Below are 15,813 nucleotides of genomic sequence, written 5' to 3' on the forward strand. Positions count from 1 at the left end.
GTGAAACTTGACAACCCAGGCTGAGTCTAGAAGCCAGAGAGAATGATTGGGTTTGTCTGTATCCACCAGCCTCCCTAAATAATCCCATTTATATTTCACAGGTCTGCTCCCCAAGTGTCTTCAGGTCACATCTGTTGTATTTACTGAAAAAGAATCATGTTTTTGCTAGAGAGGGATTGTCACAGAGCCAGTACACCTGATGGCAGCAGGCCCCTTGTCTGGGTCTCGGGCTTTTTGGCTCCCATTGGTAAGGGCTGTAACAGCTCCTGGGCTGGAGCGTCTACTAAGTGTCCTTCCTCCTTAGCAGTCAGCCCAGACTGAGCTAGGCTGTTCCCATTTATACTGCAGCAGCAGTTGGAGCATGTTCAGCAGAGGCGAGAGAGAGAGTGGCTTCTGCTGCTAAGAGCGCTGCCTTAATCCTTTCTGCTCCAGTGTGGGGCCACTCCACCCTGTCACAGGGACCCACACCTGAACTTTTGTTGTATCAACCAGGCAAGGTACTAACAAGCTTCAACAGGGCTTTATTTTCAAAGTGGAAACCTCTTTACCAAGCTGCTGCTGCACCCTCTGTAGCTTTCTCCCAGCCTCTCAACTCCTCCCCCATCCTTCCTGTTTCCTGTCCTTTCCTGTCCTTTCAGACTCCCAACAGCCAGTGCTCCCAGTTCTAAAAATTACAAGCAACATCTAACCACCACAACTTTGGATCTGAAACCCCACAATATAAACTTTGAGGAAGTTTTGGCCTGCTCTATATCTGAATTTCAAGCCAGTCCCATCTCAAACCCCGGATCCAAACATCCCTAAACTTTGAGGAAGTACAGGTCAAACCAAACTTTTTTGTTTGCATCTGTTTCTTGCATTTACTCTTGTTGGACCTGCAATGAACTAGGGGATACCTGAGGCATCAAGGCTGGCAGATAAATCTGGATTGTATCATCAGGTGTGTCTAGGAGAGGCAGAAAAAACCCTCACTGGATCTCATGCAGTTTATTGCATTTACAAGTTAGGGGGAAAATCTTTTGACTAATTAATGAAGCACATTTATTCAGATACTTGATATGGTATTGGATTACTTTAGCTAGTGTATTATAGTGGATAGAGCACCAGCCTAGGACTCATAACATATGGGCTCTATTCCTGGCTTTGCTATTGACATCTCCTTTGGTAAATCATTTCTCTTCAGTGAGCCCATCTGTATAATAGGATTACTGTAACTTCCCTGACTCTGTAAAATGCTTTGAGATCTGCAAATGAAAGGCACTAAGTGTTGTTATTACTTCCCCAAAATTAAAACAATCTAAAACACTGTAAAGAGTCCAAATCTTAGTTTTTATAACAAGGATTGGGATCTGAGGATATCAGACTAAACAGACTGGGATCGGAGGATATCAGACTAAACAGATCTTATGGACTCTTCTGCTGTCTGTCTGGTCTAGTTTTCTTTGACCCCCTTCCTCCTCCAGGTTTGTTTGTTTTCTTAAGTTAATTTAGTGCTGGTGTGAAGTACCAGATTGCCAGGCCTGAAGAGTGATTCCTTTGTTGCACACAATGTGTAGATCAGCAGCAGTATCAATGCCAGTTTCTCTGCATGCTGACACCCCCACTTCTCCCCCAGCTGTGAACTATAACTCAGAACTGACTCTAGGAAGGAAAAGGTGGTCTCCGTGGTCTAGTCGGTTCTTGCCTTTCTCCTGAGACTTCCGATAAGGGGGCCACTTGGACCAGTGAATTTTTTCATGTGGTCCACTAGGAGCTGCACTGAGTCACCAACTCATTTCATATAGGTTTCAGAGTGGTAGCCGTGTTAGTCTCTATCAGCAAAAACAACAAGGAGTCCTTGTGGCACCTTAGAGACTAACAAATTTATTTGGGCATAAGTTTTCATGGGCTAGAACCCACTTCATCAGATGCATGGAGTGGAAAATACAGGAGCAGGTATAAATACGTGAAAAGATGGGATTTGCCTAACCAAGTGTGAGGTCAGTCTAACGAGACAATTCAATTAACAGCAGGATACCAAGGGAGGAAAAATAACTTTTGTAGTGGTAATGAGAGTGGCCCATTTCAAACAGTTGACAAGAAGATGTGCATAACAGTACGGGGAAATTAGGTTTAGATTTTGTAATGACACAACCGCTCCCAGTCTTTATTCAGGCCTAATTTGATGGTATCCAGTCTGCAAATTAATTCCAGTTCTACAGTTTCACATTGGAGTCTGTTTTTGAAGTTTTTTGTTGAAGAATTGCCACTTTTAGGTCCGTTATTGAGTGACCAGGGAGATTGAAGTGTTCTCCTACTGGTTTTTGAATGTTATAATTCCTGATGTCAGATTTGTGTCCATTTATTCTTTTGCATGGAGACTGTCCAGTTTCATATAGGCCACTAACAGGCATAAATAGGAATGACCTTCAGTCATCAATATGGGGTGGATTGGAACCTGTGACCTAAAGGAGAAAGATTCTTTGTGTCTTTATCAATATTCACTCATTTAGCCACCCATGTTCTTCTCCCCTGGAGGAGACAAGGATCATGACCACCAGCTCTGGGAGGAGTATTAACAATGACGCATTTAAAGACAGAGTGCTTTTTATTTTGAAGTGACAAAGGATTGAGGGCCAGCTCATTCTCTCACATGGTGTTCCACAGGAGGTGGGCACAGCTGGGCAGAGGAATGTGGATTTCTCGATGATGTGCTAGGAAGAAGAAAATGCCACAATAATTCCTAGCAGAGAAGAAGTGTGAATTTGCCTCCTTCAGAGTACAGTGCCAACCAGGCCTCGGTACAGACAAAGCTTCAGAGCAAGCTGAACCTAAATTGTTCAGCAAGTCTCTAGATTCTGTGGCAGTGGAAATTCGGTGTCAGTGTCATTTAAATCAGTAGAGGGGCCCCTGCTGATATTTATCAAGGGGAAGCTGGAGATTGTGGCATCTGAAGAGAGTGTAGGTGGGACTTTTGTAACTCAAGAAGGGGAGGAAGGCAGTTTGAGATTGCAGGATAAGCACTTTAACTGGATGTTTCCATTAAAATGATCAGCTATGAATCAGTTAATGTTGATATTTAAATTGAAATCATTAGGTTTCAGAGAAAACACAATTAAGATGAATGGGTCAGTTCACACCTCTCAGAACTATTGTTTCAGACTGCCTGCAAACTCAGGCAATTTATGTTTTTTAGGCTTTCCTCATGTGACGTTATTGACATAATCTGGGACCGTATAGATCATGGTTGCAACCAAGGACCTGTAGTGGCACCAAATCTTGTATAAAGGGTTCAAATAAGGTGTCTAAGACAAGATTATGGTTTGCTGGTTATGATTATGCTGTCTATATGTGTGTATCATTTTTGTAGTTAAAGTTATGAATACTGGCTCTATACTGTCTGTATTTCAAACTTATGCTATGCTTCTGGGTGACACCCCAGACAAGTTGGTGTCAGCTCTGTCTAGCCTGCTTGATGGCCCATTAAGGACCATCAGCTATACAATTGACCCATTGAGAGAAGGCAGATACACGTGGTGACTCAGTAAAGTATGCAGGGACTTGCCCATGTGACTCCAAACTCCATTTTGCTGTAATTTTCCACAGTAAGAACAAAGAGGTGTTCTTGCACCTGGAAAGACTATAAAAGTCTGATGCCTCATCTCCATCTTGTCTTCAATCCTGTTTCTTACCTCTGAAGGGACTTTGCTACAAACAGAAGCACTGCACAAAGGACTGACGACCCATCCCAGCTGTGGATGTACTCCAGAGACTTGATTTGAACCCTCAGTCTATTCCATCACTGCTGCAAACCTGAACCAAGAACTTCGCCATTAGTGTATGTAATTGATTCAATTTAACCAATTCTTGCTCTCATCTCTATCTTTTCCCTTTTATGAATAAACCTTTAGATTTTAGATTCTAAAGGACTGGCAACAGCATGATTTGTGGGTAAGATCTGATTTGTATATTGACCTGGGTCTGGGGCTTGGTCCTTTGGGATTGAGACAACTGTTTTTCTTTTACTGGGGTATTAGTTTTCATAACCATTTGTCCCCATAATGAGTGACACTGGTGGTGATACTGGGAAACTGGAGTGTCTAAGGGAATTGCTTGTGTGACTTGTGGTTAGCCAGTGGGGTAAAACCAAAGTCCTCTCTGTCTGGCTGGTTTGGTTTGCCTTAGAGGTGGAAAACCCCCAGCCTTGGGCTGCAACTGCCCTGCTTTCAGCAATTTGTCCTGAATTGGCACGCTCAGTTGTGTCACACCAAAGCCAGCATCGTTACACCTCACAACTATGAGGGCTAAAAATATAAGCTTGTTTACATGAAAGTAGAGGTTCTGGAGCACAATTCTCCAAAAAAACCAAACCAACCAAACAAAAAACAGTGGATTCTGTGGCCAATCCCACCTCCCTCCATTCTCCCCTTTTCCCCTCTACCACAAGTGCCTCTGTGTCTTCTCCTGTGCTGTCCACTATGCCTGGAATGCCCTCCCCAATCATGTATGCCACATAACCTGCCTTTCCTCCAAATCCTGTCCCAAACCCCACCTTTTCCCACAATCTCTCTATCAAAAAAAAGACCTTACAATCAATTCCCTTTAAATAACAAAATACAATAAAAATACTGTTATGAAAACAACTTAAAAACCCAGGAATTAATTTAACGGGCATTGCACCACCCAAGCAGCCTCATAAACTTACTCTCTGTATTCTTTCCTCCAACCTGCTTGCATGTCACAGCTTCCCCAGCATCCTGTCTTGTCATTATCATTTTAGACTCTAAGCTCTTCAGGCATCCAGGCTATCAGTGAAATTAGGCTGGTTGAAAATGGGTCCATGAAAACTGTTTTTCATGAAAATATATACACTGTCTGTGGCAATTTAGATTTAAAAAAAAAAAAAAAAAAAAAAAAATAGAAAGACCAAAACCGAAAGTTTTCAGTTTGCAGCTAAAAACCAAAGTATTTCAATTTGGATATGCCACCATGGTTCCTCATGGGAGATATAGTTTGGTTTCCTCAGACACCCTCATGCTCTCTGAGCCAGGCTCCCCAGCCAGACTACATCTCCCAAGATTCATCATGGTAGCTCACCAAGCGAGGTGAACATGGGGCATTATGGAACATGGGAGCACAACCTTATAGAGGAGAATGAGAGTATTAGCACGCAAACTTCAACTCCCAGGAGGAACTGTAATGGTATTTCCAAATGAAACTATTTGGGGTTTTGGCTGAAATGTAGGTATTCAGTCAAAATATTTCAGGTTTTGATTTTTTTACTAAAAAGTCTTAATTTTCTGTGGAAAAACTCCTATTTTCATTGGTTTCAGTTGGGTCAGAATTTCACCCTGTGTCTTCATTCACTATGTAAAGAGCTATGCATGCCTATGGCACTATACACACAATAATTATATAATTAATAGTAGATAAAGGAATGAGATTGACTTGGGGGAATGTTGCAGTCTTTCAGCTCTTACAAACCTTCTTTTTAATTCTTTGTGGAGCCTCATTCTGGAGAATAAGGAATCAATGACCTGTGACTCATACACACTCATCTCTTCTCTTGCTATGATTTATAGCTGGATAATACAGTGGAATTCCGTTTTACTGAGCTCCCCTTCTAGGGATCATTTGGCTCTAGAGATCAAAACTCACTTCCCCCAAAAATACTCTCTATGTGTGCAGATGTCTATGCCTCAGTGATCAGTGAGGCATCCGATGGAAAGTGATTTTCTTTTATGTTCTCCAAAGATAAGAAAGAATTTCACACCTAATATTTAAGAGCCACTTGGCTGAAGGTAAAGAATGTCACCGTTTGTGGGAGTGCTAATTAGAGTCAATTATAACCTGAGAGACTCACCTTGGTATTAAAATGCCTAGCAAAACCGTCTGTGCCCTTGCAAGTACAGCTTTTCCTCTTGTGCACACATCTATTTGGAAAGTTCACTGTTTCATGGGACTATAACCCTTTGCCTATAATAATCCCAAAAGAGGGACATGGTCCTAACTGATCTTTATAATAGAATTCCATTGTGTATTGAGTTCCATTTTGTACGAAGCTATGCCTATTCCAACTGTTACAGACACAGCGGACCACATTAGCTTGTGGCGCCTCTGTTTCATGAGCCACATCACAGGAGTCACTCTGAAGACATAATAAAAAAAAGATCAAACAACTAATCAGATTTGCCTCCCGCTAACCTATCTATTTTAACAACAAGGAGTCTGGTGGCACCTTAAAGACTCACAGATTTATTTGAGCATAAGCTTTCGTGGGTAAAAACCTCACTTCTTTAGATGCAGGTTTTTACCCAAGAAAGCTTATGCTCAAATAAATCTGTGAGTCTTTAAGGTGCCACCAGACTCCTTGTTGTTTTTGTGGCTACAGACTAACACGGCTACCCCCTGAAACTATCTATTTTAGTTATTTATGTGGCCACCGTTACTGTAGTAACTGAGCATCTCACAAGCTTTAAAGAATTTATCATCACAATACCCCTGTGAGGAAGACAAGTGCGAGTATTCCCTTTTTACAAAGGGAAACTGAGGCACAGAGCAGCTAAGTGACTTGCCTAAGGCGACACAGGAGATCTGAGGCAGAGCAAGGACTTGAATCTAGAGTTCTCAGGTGCTAAACTAGTCCCCAAGCCACCATACTATACTTTTTCTCTACATCCTACTCAAGCCCCAAGTTGCTACATCTTTTGTACAGTTGGGAAAAGAGTGAAAAACAGTATTTGCAAACATTCATCCAAATAAGACCAACCTATCCTCTTTCATGGGATTCATGGGCCCTATTATTTGCTTCCCATGAACATTCACACCAGGGAAGATTTCCTTGCTGGAATGTTTGTGGGAAGAGAAAGGGTCATGAGAAGATGTATTTGTATTCGTGTCAGTAGCATTTGTACAGCCCCTTTAAATGCTCTTTGTGGTATCAGAACCCTTGCACCTCCACATGCCTTCATTCTCATGTACATTTTTTGACAAACTGTCATTTTTTCTGTAAATTTAAAATAGTTTAATTTAAACTTCCCAGTGTTCACTGCAATTGTACAGTGCCAATGCTGCGTTCTACATTGGAGTATAAGTATACCCTAGCACATGTTCTCCAGAGTATCCTCACTTCACAGCATATTCCAGAATTATGCAAAACTCGCCTGGTTTTGTTCCAAGATGGAAATTCAGAGAGAATCACCAACTTTCTGAGAGATCCTGAGCCTGGTTTACGGCTTTGTGTCCAACCTGTGCTAGTTTTGTTTGAAGATTCAGGCTTCCTTCAAATAAAAGATGAGTCTAAGTCCATTCCACACTGCCACTTATGTCGTCAAACTGTATGTCGCTGAGGGGTGTGAAAAACCCCACCCTTAAGCGCCATAAGTTTCGCCAGCGTAACTGGCAGTATGACCAGCGCTGTGGCGGCAGGAGAGCTTCTCCCGCCAACATAGGTATTGCTGCTTGTGGAGGTGGTTTTATTATGTCGACGGAAGAGCTCTCTCCCGCTGACACAGAGTGGCTACATGAGCAGTCCTACAGTGGTGCAGCTGCATCAGTACATCTGTGCCACTGTAAGCTTGTTAGGGTAGACGGACGTGACCTTTAAACCTCCCTGAATATGTCGGGGAGGATGGGGGTCCAAATATAAACCTTAATTTTTCAAATGGCTTCTCTGATAGCCCTCAAATGGGTCAACAGCAAGGATCGAACCCCAGAGAACCTATAGCTCCAAAACACGGGTCTCTGCCACTTGGACTGAAGACTACAGTCATTTATCCTCTTTAGGTTAACCTCAGCAAGAGACACACATACCGCGCTTTGCCAATATGTTATGCCTTTTCTCCAGTGGCAGCTGGGCCAGAGCAGGCAGGGCGGATGGGACCTGCCCCAGAGCCAGCTGGGGCAAGGTGGATGTGGCCTGGGGTCTCTCCCCAAACCTCTCAATAAGAGTCCAAGGAAAGTAGCTGAGGTTTAGGGCCCCTAAGTGGAGCAAGCAGTAACTGTGTCTGGTTTGCCAAATGCTGTCATCTAACTGCATGATAGGCTGAACCTAGATCTAAGCACCCGAAAAGATTCATACAAATCCTTGCACACCATAAATGCTGAATTTTGTGCAGCTCCACTATATTTCCATTGCTCTTATCTACAGTACATGGTATAATGGGATAACATGATTTTGGTAATTAATTGATCTTTAACTATTCATGGTAAATAGGCCCAATGGCCTGTGATGGGATGTTAGATGGGGTGGGATCTGAGTTACTACAGAGAATTCTTTCCTGGGTATCTGGCTGGAGAATCTCATCCATATGCTCAGGGTTCAGCTGATCACCATATTTGGGGTCGGGAAGGAATTTTCCTCCAGGGCAGATTGGAAGAGGCCCTGGAGGTTTTTCGCTTTCCTCTGTAGCATGGGGCACAGGTCACTTGCTGGAGGATTCTCTGCTCCTTGAAGTCTTTAAACCATGATTTGAGGACTTCAATAGCTCAGTCATAGGTGAGAGGTTTTTCGCAGGAGTGGGTGGGTGAGATTCTGTGGCCTGCGTTGTGCAGGAGGTCGGACTAGATGGTCATAATGACAGGTTTCAGAGTAACAGCCATGTTAGTCTGTATTCGCAAAAAGAAAAGGAGTACTTGTGGCACCTTAGAGACTAACCAATTTATTTGAGCATGAGCTTTCGTGAGCTACAGCTCACTTCATCGGATGCCTTCTGACTTTAGTATCTATGACTATGACAAGTACATACCTGCTTTCGTGGCACTATTTGACTGCATTTCAAAAAGAGCTCAGTGTCAAGAGCCCCCTGAGTTTGTCCATTTGATCCCTCATTATGTTGCGCGCTCTCTCACATCCTGCTGCCTGCAGCATCTTGACTTTGTACCATTCCTTAAAGCAAAATCTCTTGCAAGGTATTCAAGGTGTCGCAGCAGGTAGCCCACTTTATACTGACCATTACAGCAAAGCAGAGACCCAGCATTGCCTTAGCGGAGCTGTTAGCTCGTTTCTGGCAATCCCTTGTAATACGTGCTCTGGAGTCCCAGACATTTTGGCCTCCAGAAATTGTTCTAGAAACGTTGAATCATAGGGCTAGAGCCACAACACATCCACCAGTGTAATACAGACTCCCCTCCCCATCCCTGCCAGGATCAGCTGATGTGTGGTACTTCAGAGCAGTACTTTAAAACCTTGTAAGTCAAACCCTAGTATATCCCTTAATATTTGCTCCTAGCGTGTAAGTGGTGCCTCATGCTGGTCTTCTCTGTGACCTCAATATCCAATTCCTGTTCCCCTTTGTTGCTTCACTTGTAGGAATAATACCTTCTGTGGTGAAGATAATACTCTGCAGCAGTACATGAAATAGTCTTGCTCTCTTCCACCGGCCGCACCTAGTTCTGCAGCTAGAGATGCCTTGTATAACCCACAGGTTCAGCTAACACAAAAGCCCAAGCAGCAGAGGTTTTAAAAAAAAAATCTCTGATTAATCCTATTGATTCCTCACAGCTTGTGCTAAAGGGTTAATGCCCTTAGTCATATTCCTCTCAAAGGTACAAAACCTCCCCATACAGCTCTCACAGTCTCAAATGTATATGCACACAGCTAGCACCTTTTCCCACACATACATGCAAATAATTTACTCACCCGTGGTCTCTCTGACACACCACACACACAACACACACACATTCACATAATGTTCTCTCATACATAGGCCAGCACACAACTCACATTCCCTCACACACAGCTCAGTTCAACAATACTTTATTGGAATGTTAAGCTATACATGTAATGACATAGTGTAAAAGTAACTCTCAGAGAGAGGGACAGTCTTTGCCGAACAGGTCTTCAAACTGTGGCTGGGGTTTTATCGCTTGTGTCCATTTGCCACTCATTCAGTGGCATGATGCCATCTTGTTGTCACTCTTATGCTGTTCATTGCATTTTGTTGAAAAGTCTTTCTCAATCCTTATAATTTGAGGAAATCTCTTTCTTGCATTTCCTTGTCTTTTGGACACAGAAGTATAAAGTGTCCCTCTGTTTCATTCACTCATCTCACATTAGACTGTAAAGCTGGGCAAAAACCTGTATTTTTTGGTTTGTTGGCAGGTCTGGATCTTTTTTTTTAAAAAAATCAGTTTGAGTCAAAAAGGAAACAAATTATTATTTTTTAAATTTCTGGTGAATCAAAAAAAGTTAAAATAAATAATTTCTGGTCAAACAGATCATTTTGTTTTGGTATTTTTCATCTCTTATAGGCTAAACTCCCTGGCTAGACTACATGTCCTATGTAGTCACATGACTCCCATGATGCACCATACAGTTCAATCAGAGGAAATTAGTGCCCTGCCCTAGGGGGCATGAAGTTGTCCAGGGAGCCTGGCCCGGAGGAGAGAACGGATGCCAGAACTACAACTCCCATAAGGCAGTGAGCCATAGGGAAATGCAGGGGTATTTTGTTTTTAACAAATTCAGAATGACACTCCATTTTCCATCACAAAATCATTCCAATGGAAAATTCCTGACTGGCTCGAATATGTTGTGTTGGAGGTGTTTTTGCAGATGTGTAGTTGTAGGGTTTCTACTGTGCTTTGTGACACTTGTGGTGTTAAAGTTGAACCACACACTTCACTCTCATTTGCCATAAGAGACATACACACAGCTCAAATACACCTACCCACATACATGAGCCTGTACTCAGCTCAGTCACATACACAGATCCATAGTAGGGTGACCAGGTGTCCCAATTTTATAGGGACAGTCCTGATATTCAGGGCTTTTTCTTATATAGGCACCTATTACCCCCCACCGTCTGTCCCAATTTTTCACACTTGCTATCTGGTAAACCTAATCCATAGAGAACTCTCTCACACCTTCCATTCACATGTAGACCTGCATGACTCACAAAACCACACCCACAAAGACCTCACTTAGCTCATACATACCTCTCCCTCCTACATGTCCACAGAGAACTGCACACAACTCAGATACAGACAGAAATGGGCTGAGCTCAACCATACTTGGCTCTGGCAGGCTAATTCTTTCTCTCTCTCCCCAGCAGGGCAGAGCTTTGATTTTGAGCCACCTAGGATAGACTCCAAACCAGGAGTGGGCTGGACCCATTCACACTTTCCTGTGTGCCTGGGTAAAAAATTCCAGCTGTAAATTTATTGACTCTCCCTCAAGAAGCTCTGGAGCAGTAAATTACATTTTCATGGTACCTGCTAATTAGGCATTTATTTAACTGTTGCTGTTTTTAATGACTCTCTGCTGTTGTTTGAAGTTCTCTATTATTTGTAATAACCCCCCCGTCACATTTTTGCCTCATTATTCCCAACAAATAGTGCATTTCCTGGGCCCCCTCCCTCCCCTTCCCATTCCCATTCCCCAGCACCATCTCTCAGACGAGGGCTCCCAGAGTTTCAAAGACCCCCTGTTATCATTTTGTTGATGGAGCGCTTTTGAAAAACTTCTGTTGTGGACTCTGACACAGCAGGGGCTGCTGAATAAAATATCAGCCTTCAAAAGGGAATTAAGGCAGAAAACAAAAGCATCAGGGAGGAGGAGGAGGAGATGAGAGGCCAATACTGCAGTCCCCCTCGCAACCAGGAGTTTGAAAGAGGGCCCCCATTCAGTGTCACTGTGAGCCAGCGACCTGCAAACACAAGAGACAGCTGCTGTGACCAGTTACTCAAATGCTATTTGCCTTTAGCAGGCAGGGAGCACAGGGGAAGGACTGTTTCTATTATTTCAATCCTAACAGTCCTCTGAATACAAATATTAACTGCTTCCAAGTAGACCTATTTCCTTACCTTCTTTTGCTTCTCCAGGCTTCTGCATAGAGCCGGGCAGAAAACAACATCCCACACTAGGAAAACATTCCAGATTTTGAAAAATGTTCTTGGCCCAAATCAGGATAGTCAAAATCTCAAAAATGTTTGTGTAGACACACCAGGAAAAAAATTGTGGTTTGGGTCAATCAAAAGTTCATTTTAAAACTTCTTTTTTAAAAAATATTTTTACTAAAAATTAGCTCACATTTCAAAATAAAGTAATTGTGAACCAGGAAACTGGATTTTTTTTCTTTCAAACATGTCAAAATGGGGCATTTCAACAATTTCAAGTCTTTTTTTCCAAAATTGCTTTGAGTTGAGAAATTCATCAAAACCCCACCCTTTCTCACAAACACTTTTGGTTTTTACAAATTGCCCTTTTTCAGTGGAAAAACGGTTTCACTGAACAATTCCCAACCAGTTCTACTGCTGTCTTGCTCTTCCCTGAGGTACATAGAGGAGCACTAAGGAGCTTCAGACAATCCTTGTCGTTTCAAAAGGAAAAGGAACTATTAGCTCACCCAGTCTAGCTGTCCTTGGCCACTACAGGATTGTTTCCCAATGGCTACATTTGCTTGTGCTTTGTCCGATCCAGTTTGTAAAAGACCCAAATAAAGGGGCTCCAACTGCCACCCCAGGGACCTGATTCCACAGGATAAGAGATCTCACTGTCAGACTCCACATTTCTTCTTCATGTTAAGTGTGTGTGATCTAGACTCGTCTTCAGTTGTGTAAGCTTGTTTTTGCCAAGCTAAACCTCATCTTGCGATTTTCTACCCATGTTTCTAATCTCTCTATGTCCCTTTGGGTTATTTATCTGTTCTCTCTTGTAGCTCCTCCCTGTTTAATGTCATGTGCACATACACTGTTCCCCACTCTTTCAGATTCTCTCTCTCTCTCCTTTCGCAGAGCCAACAAGGAAGCCTAGACTGAGAAAATACCAGCCCAAAGAGCTGTAGTTCCCTCCCCTTCAGCTGGTGGGAAAGGGTGTAGTACTGCCTGGAGAGCTCATCTCCCAGGCAGGAAGGAATGAGGCAGTCTTTAACAGTGTCTCTTATTACAAGTGTGGATCCTATATTTACTGGACCCCAAAATGGGGGCCATTTAATGCTGCCGCCCATCCTAAGAGGTGTAGCTTATGCTTCCTCCTTCTTCTCTCACTAGTGCTTGCTATCATCAATATTTGAAGCAGATTCTCCCTTTTCTCACACAGGGTGGGTCCTATGTCCTTTTTCTTCATGCCTGGTGCTGCTACTCAAAGTTACTCCTCACTGTGCCACATACAGAGGGGGAGCTGTCCCTTGAGAAATCAATAGCACTGCTACAAGCTGGCAAGAAGTATGAACTCCAATTGACAGGGGATAATTAAGGTAAATAAAACAAAATCCCAGTAAAGGAATGACAAAACAAAACTAACACTATAATAGAGAGGGGTCTTTACTGTAAAAAGGAAAAATAGGATCTGAGGAAGGAAGGAGTTAAGGTTTAGTAATAAACATTGATTGATAAACCAATTCCCCACCTCTCCATACTCACAAACTCCTCCAAACCCCAGCTCCCTCCCTGGCACCTTCCTAACATGAATGGCCTGGCTGACACTCTGTGGCCCCTGATATAGCATTGCATCACTGTAGCAGTGGCCAGCTTAAATAAAATGCCTTTCTTGTTCTTCCCCCCTGGGTGCAGGGTCCTCTCCTGACTTCAAACTGGGCGCACTGGTCCTCTGGTCTGTAATCTTCCTAGGGTCTTGCCTGGCTCTCAGAGGCTAGTGCCAGGTCACATCTGTCTCTGTGGGTGGTGGAGATGCCTGATTCATGCAGCAGAGCTCAGAGCAGTGCAAAAACTCCCTGAGTTGTGCTCTCACCCTCTTCCAAAATCTAAATTCTCTGTGCAAAGTCAGGCTATCCCCACTCCAGCTCACTTGCTGGTGGGATGATGTGCAGCCTGGCATGTCACTGGTCCCATGGACTGCTTGTCCAGACTGCCCTGCAAAAGCCTCTTTACTGGCCCCAGCAGGAATGTCTAAGGGTTCTCAAACTGGGGGTCCTAAGACAGTTTCATGGGGGTTGAAAGCTGTCAGCTCTGTGAGGCTGACAGCCCTGAATCCCCATTACGTTAAATTACTCCCACCCCCATATTTAATTTATAAGAGGGGGTCACACTCAGAGGCTTGCTATGTGAAAGGGGTCACCAATACAAAGTTTGAAAACCACTCTAGTACCTGATCTAAACAGAAGACTCCAAGGCTGTCAAGATAGTTAAAACATTCATTAGCACTAGAGATTCTCAATTATATATATATACAGTTCTTATAAACCTCTAAGAGTCAAATTCATTACTGGTATAATACCAATGACTTGGCTGGAGTTACACCATGGATGTAGCTTTTAAACTTAGTTTGGTTTCAGGACAGCACTGAACAGCTCATTACTGATAGGTGTGTTGGTGTAAGTAATTGTGATTACAGAATTAATTCATGCAATTATTTATGCCTTTAAAATCCTACTGATTAACACTCAAAATGGCCCCAAATGCTACCTTTTTGAGCAAACTGGGGAGGATTGGCTAGGCTCTTTATTTTCTGGTTGGGGCCTTTCCCTGTGGCAAGTCATGCCTGACTAATCTAATTGCCTTCTATGATGAGATAACGGGTTCTGTGGACAAAGGGAAAGCAGTTGACATGTTGTTCCTTGACTTTAACAAAGCTTTTGACACTGTCTCCCACAGTATTCTTGCCAGCAAGTTAAAGAAGTATGGGCTGGATGAATGGACAATAAGGTGGATAGAAAGTTGGCTAGATTGTTGGGCTCAACGGGTAGTGATCAATGGCTCCATGTCTAGTTGGTAGCCGGTATCAAGTGGAGTGCCCCAAGAGTCAGTCCTCGGGCCAGTTTTGTTCAATATCTTCATAAGTGATCTGGAGGATGGTATGAATTGCACACTCAGCAAGTTTGCAGATGACACTATACTGGGAGGAGAGGTAGATACACTGGAGGGTAGGGATAGGATACAGAGGGACCTAGACAAATTGGAGGATTGGGCCAAAAGAAATCTGATGAGGTTCAACAAGGACAAGTGCAGAGTCCTGCACTTAGGACGGAAGAATCCCATCCACCGCTACAGACTAGGGACCAAATGGCTAGGCAGCAGTTCTGCAGAAAAGAACCTAGGGGTTACAGTGGATGAGAAGCTGGATAGGAGTCAACAGTGTGCCCTTGTTGCTAAGGAGGCCAATGGCATTTTGGGATTGTATATGTAGGGGCATTGCCAGCAGATCGAGGGACGTGATCATTCCCCTCTATTCGACATTGGTGAGGTCTCATCTGGAGTACTGTGTCCAGTTTTGGGCCCCACACTACAAGAAGGATGTGGAAAAAGTGGGAAGTGTCCAGCGGAGGGCAACAAAAATTATTAGGGGACTGGAACACATGACTTATGAGGAGAGGCTGAGGGAACTGGGATTGTTTAGTCTGCAGAAGAGAAGAATGAGGGGGGATTTGATAGCTACTTTCAACTATGTGAAAGGGAGTTCCAAAGAGGATGGTCTAGACTGTTCTCAGTGGTAGAAGAGGACAGAACAAGGAGTAATGGTCTCAAGTTGCAGTGGGGGAGGTTTAGGTTGGATATTAGGAAAAGCTTTTTCACTAGGAGGGTGGTGAAACACTGGAATGCATTACCTAGGGAGGTGGTGGTGGAATCTCCTTCCTTAGAAGTTTTTAAGGTCAGGCTTGACAAAGCCCTGGCTGGGATGATTTAATTGGGGATTGGTCCTGCTTTGAGCAGGGGGTTGGACTAGATGACCTCCTGAGGTCCCTTCCAACCCTGATATTCTATGAAAGCCTTAACTCTGAACTATAAGCATCAGCCTGTCGCCTAAATGCAGAGTTATGTTAAGACAAACAGCTGAAGATGCATAAAAGTCTAAAACCTCTAATAGCACCAGTGCCTGGGTAGTTTGGCATATACAGAGGCAACCTTGAGGAGAGAGGTTCTATATAAGTTCCTAGC

The sequence above is a fragment of the Lepidochelys olivacea genome, assembly GCF_965140295.1.
Source record: "Lepidochelys olivacea isolate rLepOli2 genome assembly, chromosome: 1".
Taxonomy (NCBI): Eukaryota; Metazoa; Chordata; order Testudines; family Cheloniidae; genus Lepidochelys; species Lepidochelys olivacea.